General features: G+C 34.9%; 1 non-coding gene across 1 annotated transcript; it reads right to left on the reverse strand.

The window, feature by feature from the left end:
* Window positions 1-1,000: 1,000 nt before the first annotated feature.
* LOC136221098 (small nucleolar RNA R71) lies at window positions 1,001-1,107 on the reverse strand. The gene has a single exon (XR_010684887.1). It is a non-coding gene; the product is annotated as a small nucleolar RNA R71 (small nucleolar RNA).
* Window positions 1,108-8,057: the final 6,950 nt, after the last annotated feature.

Raw genomic sequence — 8,057 nt, forward strand, 5'->3', positions numbered from 1 at the left:
TTCCTGTTTTGTAAAATTCATCCTTAAAATCAGAAGATCTTTCTAACAATCGATTTATTCTAAATATATAATCTTATTCCAGCATTTTCAAATACTCAAAGTTTTCAAATTCAATCAAATAAATTTCCTAAATTCAATTAATCCAATTTTCACTTTTTATTTACATTTTATAAATCTAACAAGTTCGAAATTAAAGATTCAAAAATAAGTTTTTCGTTAAAAAACGTATCTCTGTGGGATCGATATTTTTATTACTACAAGCGAAACCGTGCACTTGCGGAAATCGCTCAACAAGTTTTTGGCGCCGTTGCCGGGGATACGCCAAAATTTTTGACAAAATTTTTATTTTTCGTATTTTATTTTCGAATCTAGGTTTACACATTATTTTTATACAACTTGTATATTTTATTTATTTTCAGTTTATTTAACATATTTGTTTTCAATTTTGTTTTGAAGGTAGTTTGGCTCGTGTTACAATTTCAAGTTGATGCGCAGTTCACGAAATTCGGGCACGCCACCAGACCCTTTTGATCCAGAAATTGAAAGAACACTTAAGAAAAACAAGAAAAACAACAAAAAAGACAAAACACCCTTAAAAACAAAAGTAGACCAGCCAGAAATTATGACCGATCCACCGACACTTATGGATTATGCTAGGCCAGGAATGGCCGGTGTAACTAATAGTGTAGTTAGACCCCGTATAAACGCAAATCAATTTGAAATTAAGCCTGCTTTGCTTAATATGTTGCAAAACAACGTAACGTTTTACGGATTGCCTAACGAAAACCCTAATGCACATTGGACAAATTTCTTAGAAATTTGTGATACTTTTAAAATTACTGATGTAACAGCCGAAGCAATCAAACTTCGCCTCTTTCCTTTCACTTTGAAGGATAAGGCAAAAATTTGGTTAACTTCTATGCCGGCTGCAACATTTGAAACTTGGGACCAATTAGCCCAAGCATTTTTACAAAAATATTTTCCCTTAGCAAAAACCGCAAGAGTCATCAAAGAGTTGACATCTTTCACACAAAATGATAATGAAACTCTTTATGAAGCTTGGGAACGTTTTAAAGAACTTCAACGTTTATGCCCACACCACCAATTGCCAGATGCACTTTTAATGCAGACATTCTATAATGGATTAAATCCTACGACTAGAGGTTCATTAGATGTTATGTCTGGAGGGTTATTTATGAAAAAGACATCCGCCCAAGCAAGAGAACTTTTGGAGGAAATGGCAATCAACAGCAGTATGTGGCCCGCAGAGCGTGGACATATACCAACGGTGAAACCATCATCCTCAGGTACATCACCGGTTAAAGGTATAATGAATCTTGATCCTGTAGCAATGTTACAAGCCCAATTTTCTGCTTTATCACACAAAATTGATAAATTTATGGCACCATGCGATCCTAATGATCCGATCCAGAGAGGCATTGATTACGAAGGTATGAATGAGATAGAACAGGTAAATTTTGTCCAAGGACAAAACCAAACTACTAATCCTTATTCTAATACTTATAATCCTGGATCGAGAAATCATCCTAACTTTAATTGGAAAGATAGTAATAATAATAATAATGCAAATGCTAATCAGTATCGTGTAAATAATTATCAAAATCAAACAAGAGATACGATTAGCACTCTATCTTCAAAAATCGACAAATTTATAGATGCTAGATGATTGGTTTTTGATAAGCTGATAGAAATTTATTTTCGATCCGTTTAAAACCATCGTCTTGATTACTTACCTTTCCATTCATAGCATCTATAAATTGGAGGTTCAAATTGGACAACTTGCTAAATCAATTCCATCCCGCAAAGAGGGAAGTCTTCCCAGCCAAACGGAAGAAAATCCGAAAGAGCATGTTAAGGCTATCACTCTTCGTTCGGGGAAAAACTACTTAGGTCCGGAAATGCCCGGAAATTCAACTTTACCTGGAAATGATTTACCAAAATCCAAAGAAGATACATTAAAACAAAAAGATACACCAATTGACTCTAGTACGAAACCTTTTGTACCAAAACCACCTTTTCCACACAGGGTCCGAAATAAGGACCATGATAAACAATTGTTATCATTTTTAGATAAACTTAAAAATTTGCATATAAATTTAACATTCATGGATGCAATTACGCAAATTCCTAACTATGGAAAATTCTTGAAAGATTTAATCTCAAAAAAGATTAGTTGGGAAGAAATTTCATCCATCTCACTTTCTGAAGAATGTAGTTCGATAGTATCAAGCAAATTACCTACTAAACTCAAAGATCCCGGATGCTTTACCATTCCGTGTACATTGGGAAATATGGAATTCCCAAGTTGTCTTTGTGATTTAGGAGCTAGTATAAACTTGATGCCATTGTCTATTTTTGAAAAATTAGGTTTAGAAGAAGACATCAAGCGTACCAATATGGTTTTGCAATTAGCGGATCAATCCACTAAAAGACCATATGGTATAATTGAAGACGTTTTAGTGAAAGTTGACAAATTTATTTTTCCTACTGATTTTGTTCTCTTAGATTTTGCTTATGATGCTAATTGTCCGCTAATCTTTGGTAGACCATTCATGAACACGGGACGTGCTCTAGTTGATGTGTCGGAAGGAAAAGTAGTTTTAAGAATAGGTGATGATAAGATCGAGTTCGATATGAATCAAGCAATGAAATATCCTATGGAGGATTTCGCTTGTATGAAGCTTGATTTAGTTGAAGAATGTGTTAATGACATTGTTCAAAGAGAAGAAATAATAGAACCTATAATGGGTGAAGAATTAGAAGATAAGGACCCAGAGCCTTTGATTCGAGAAGATGGACCAGTTCCGCCTTCAGTAGTAGTTCCACCTAAATTAGAACTTAAAGAATTACCAAACCATCTGAGATACACTTTCCTAGGCGGAAGTGATACTCTACCTATAATCATCTCTAACAAATTAACAGAAAATCAAGAAGAAAAATTGAAAGAAGTTGTTAGAAATAGAATAGGAAGTATGGGATGGCAGATTTCAGATTTAAAAGGAATTAATCCTAGTATTGTAATGCATAGGATCCACTTAGAAGAAGATAAGCCACCTAAAGCGGATAGACAAAGACGTTTAAATCCGAACATGAAAGAAGTAGTCAAAAATGAGATTACTAAACTTTTAGACAATGGAATCATTTATCCTATTTCGGATAGTGAATGGGTTAGTCCAATCCATTGTGTACCCAAAAAGGGAGGTATAACTGTAGTAAGGAATGATGAAGGTGAATTAATACCTACGCGAACCACCACCGGTTGGAGGGTTTGTATAGATTATAGGAAACTAAATAAGGCAACTAGGAAAGATCATTTTCCTTTACCTTTCATCGATCAAATGATCGAAAGGATAGCCGGTCATGCATTTTATTGTTTTCTCGATGGTTATTCCGGATTCTTTCAAATATATATTTACCCGGATGACCAAGTTAAAACAACCTTCACATGTCCTTATGGAACATTTGCATATAGAAGAATGCCTTTTGGTCTATGTAATGCACCAGCAACTTTTCAACGTTGCATGACTGCAATTTTTAATGATTTCATCGAAGATATCATGGAAGTATTTATGGATGATTTTTCAGTTTATGGAGATTCTTTTGATGCATGTTTAAAAAACTTAGATAAAGTCCTTTCTCGATGCGAAGAAACGAATTTAGTATTAAATTGGAAAAAATATCATTTCATGGTCGACGAAGGAATTGTTTTAGGTCATAAAATATCTGAAAAAGGATTAGAAGTGGATAGAGCAAAAACTTCAGTAATAGAAAAATTACCCCCACCGACAACTGTCAAGGGAGTGAGATCTTTTCTAGGACATGCAGGTTTTTACAGAAGATTTATAAAAAACTTTTCTGTGATTTCCAAACCACTTACTAATTTACTTATGAAGGATTCAACTTTCGACTTTAATGAAGATTGCATTAAAGCTTTCGAAACATTGAAAACAGCCTTAGTCAGTGCACCCATAATTGCTAAACCCGATTGGGATTTACCTTTCGAAATTATGTGTGATGCAAGTGACCTAGCAGTGGGATGTGTTTTAGGTCAAAGAAAGGATAAAAACTTACATGTTATTTATTATGCGAGTCACACATTGTCCGGTGCACAGTTAAATTACACAACAACAGAAAAAGAGATGTTAGCCGTAGTATTTGCATGTGATAAGTTTAGGTCATACTTATTAGGATCTAAAGTTATTATTTATACAGATCATGCAGCCTTACGTTATCTGTTTGCTAAGAAAGATGCAAAACCGCGTCTGATTAGATGGGTTTTGTTGTTACAAGAATTTGATATAGAAATTAGAGACAAAAAGGGAGTAGAAAACCTTGTCGCCGATCATCTATCACGACTAGAAGATGAAAACGGTCCTATAGGTGAAACTGTCGGTATACGAGATGATTTCCCCGATGAACATCTCTATCAGGTAGAAAATATCATGTCACCATGGTATGCAGATTTCGCTAATTATCTTGCAACCGATATTGTTCCGGAAGGATTATCTTCCCAACAAAGGAAGAAATTTTTCTTCGATATTAAACAGTATTATTGGGAAGATCCCTTTCTATTTAAATCATGTGGTGACGGGATAATTAGGAGATGTGTTGGAGAAAATGAATATGAATCTATAATAACAGAATGTCATTCCAGCTCATATGGAGGACATAATGGAGTTAATAAAACGGTAGCTAAAATATTGGAATGTGGTTTCTATTGGCCGACAATGTTTAAAGACGTTGGTTCCTTTATTACTCGTTGTGATAAATGCCAAAGAACGGGTAATTTAGGAAGGAAAGATGAGATGCCCCTCACAAACGTGTTGAACGTCGAAATCTTCGACATGTGGGGAATTGATTTCATGGGACCTTTTCCACCTTCCAATGGCAAAACTTACATATTAGTAGCCGTTGATTATGTTTCAAAGTGGGTTGAAGCAATTGCAACCCTTACGAATGATTTTAAAGTAGTTATTACTTTTCTTGACGATATATTTTGCAGATTCGGTTGTCCTAGGTACGTTGTTAGTGATGGCGGTACCCATTTCATAAATCGGAATTTCGATATGCTTATGAAAAAATATGGAGTACGCCACCGCGTGTCAACGCCATACCATCCTCAGTCGAATGGTCAGGCGGAGATCTCAAATAGAGAACTCAAATGGATTCTAGAGAAAACTGTTTCGTCATCAAGAAAAGATTGGTCACAAAAACTTAATAATGCGCTATGGGCATACCGTACTGCATTTAAATCACCAATAGGAATGACTCCGTACCGTTTGGTGTATGGAAAAGCATGTCATTTACCAGTTGAATTAGAACATAAAGCCTATTGGGCTATTAGAAAACTTAATTTTGATTTACAACAAGCAGGAAAGAAACGTTTGCTCGATTTAAATGAGTTAGATGAGTTACGTCATCTAGCGTATGAAAATACGAGGATTTATAAAGAAAAAGTGAAAAAATGGCACGATGCCAAGATTAAAGTCAAACACTTTAATGTTGGAGATAAGGTGCTGTTATTCAATTCACGGCTTCGTATATTTCCGGAAAAACTTAAGTTTAGATGGGACGGACCGTATTTAGTCGTCAAAACGTTCGACTATGGTTCTTTAGAACTTGAGGAAACTAATGGTAAGCGTTTCAAAGTTAACGGTAATCGATGTAAAATCTATTACGAAAATATTTCCGAAATAGGAACTAGTTTCGTAACAAGATTTCCTGACATTTAAATCATTTCATTTTTCTTTTATTTTTATTATTTTTATTTTTATTTTTATTTTTATTTTTGTTTTGTTTTAGATTATATCATTTTAGAATTTTAGATATAGAAATATATATTCGAGTCATGATTAATTTTTAGGAATTTCATAAAAATTAGAAAATTCAGTGATTCTCAGTTGAGAATTTCAGATTCTCAGTTGAGAATTCACATATATGACATTCTTAATGAGGTAGAAATATTTCTGGACTTATAGAGAATTTCAAATTCTCAGTTGAGAATTTAGGCATGGCTAGAAGTCAGGAAAATTTCTGGACTTGTAGAGGATTTCAGATTCTCAGTTGAGAATTCTGATTGAAAATTGAAGGGAAAAATTTCTGGACTTACCGAGGATGAGGATTCTCGGTAGAGGATCAGGAGTTTAGAGTTTTGACAACTGATTTTTGCAGGAAAATCAGCGTGTCGCGACCGCGGGTCAGCATCCTCGGTCGCGACACGGGGGAAATTTTGCCCAGATTGAACCTTTTCTCAGTAGTTGTAACTATTCAGGATGAAACACTAAGTTTTTCTCATTTCTAAAAGGTTTGTTTCATGCCTTTTCACTTCGAAACAACACCTCTTTTCATCCTAGGATCTTATATATAGGTACTAGAGGTCCAGTTTTCTGTCACTTTCTTTTTCATCTCTATTAGAACTATCTCTGATTTTCTTACCATTCATAAAATTCAAACACTAAGTTCAGAACTTTTCTTCCTTACTCTTTCCAAAAATCATGGCTTCCTCAAACACTTCATATAAGAAAGTTATTGCTTCACGCAATAAACATGTGGATATATCAGAGCGTTATGGATGTAACTTTCCCATCTTCAATCACGATGAGGGAAGGCGCTTCCTGAAACTTTGATACACTTTCTTTGTCGGAATGCTGTACATGGACGACTTTCTTAATGATCAATTAGGAATTAAGGAAGATATGAGTCGTTACATGGAGCGACTAGGATGGACCAGATTTGTCGATATGAAGTTTCCTATAATTGGAGACTGGGTGTTAGAGTTTTTCTGCACTGTGCGTTTTGTTAACAAGCGTTGTGTGCGTCTCAGTTTTCGTCAGGATGGCAAAACTTTCACTTTTGGATATCCTGAATTGCATGCTTGGTTTGGTTTTCCTTTGAAGGATGCTACCAAACGCCATCATGGAAGAGATATGACGTCCACTGATATTTGGCGAATGCTCACCGGCATCTGGCCTTTCAACCCAAAACTTGCCTATAATAAGTCTTTCAATTCCAACTCTATGCTATATTTGCATAAGTTTCTGAGTCACAGCCTGTTCGGTCGCACGTTCAGTAGTGTCGTCCAAGAATCTGATCTTTATGTCCTTGGCGATATATTTCAAGGCAATGTGGTTGATTCTTCAAAAATTCTGATGGAGGGTCTTGTTGCCGCATCTCGATCCAAGGCTAAGAAGGTTGGGTTTGGGAATATTATATGCGGAATAATTCTAGGGACCAAGGGCACTGTTTCTGTTCCTTGGAGTGATGCTGAATCTTTCCATATGCTTGACTATGAGTTTTTAGAATATGAAGGTCTAGTGAAGCGAGTTTTTCGATCAGGACCAAATTTTCTTTCTGCACCCGAACGACAAGCCTTCGTGTAGTTGAAAATTGATCGATTTAGGGCTAAGAAAATCCCGATTGAAAGGGACGAATTTTTAGCATAGTTTGTGTTTTATATTGTTTGTAAATATATGTACATAAATAAATAAAATTTCTTTTTGCACTATATTTCGATTTTGGTTATATGGTTGCATTTTAATTTCATGAATTTAGACCATTGAATCAATTAAATGCAAACTTAATCTATTCATGACTAATTAAATATTAATAATTGCATTTCAAAGTTCCTTAAATAAGATTCATTTAACTTAAATTAATAAATGCACATAAATGCTTCAATTAATTTTAATTCCAAACTTTTCATATTCATAATTTTAACATTCATCAATTAATGCATTTTTTTTAATTTTCTATTAATAAGGATAAACCTTTGGTTTTCCTTATCATTTAATGTTTTACATTTATGTTTTTAAGTACAGATAATATTTTTAAGGAGTCCAGGGTTAAAAATTATCAAGAAAATGCACGAAATGAAGTTAATATGCAGATTTGGGTAGCCACGAGGTGATCCGCGACCGCGGATGTGCGTCCTCGGTAACATCAGACAAAATCCAGAAAATTTCAGACAAAAAATTCGCCGCCCAGCGCGATTCGTGGCCGCGGCTGCGAATTCACGGTAACTTCAGAAAATTCTTCGA

This window comes from Euphorbia lathyris, chromosome 2 (genome assembly GCF_963576675.1).
Source record: "Euphorbia lathyris chromosome 2, ddEupLath1.1, whole genome shotgun sequence".
In the NCBI taxonomy this organism is placed as follows: domain Eukaryota; kingdom Viridiplantae; phylum Streptophyta; class Magnoliopsida; order Malpighiales; family Euphorbiaceae; genus Euphorbia; species Euphorbia lathyris.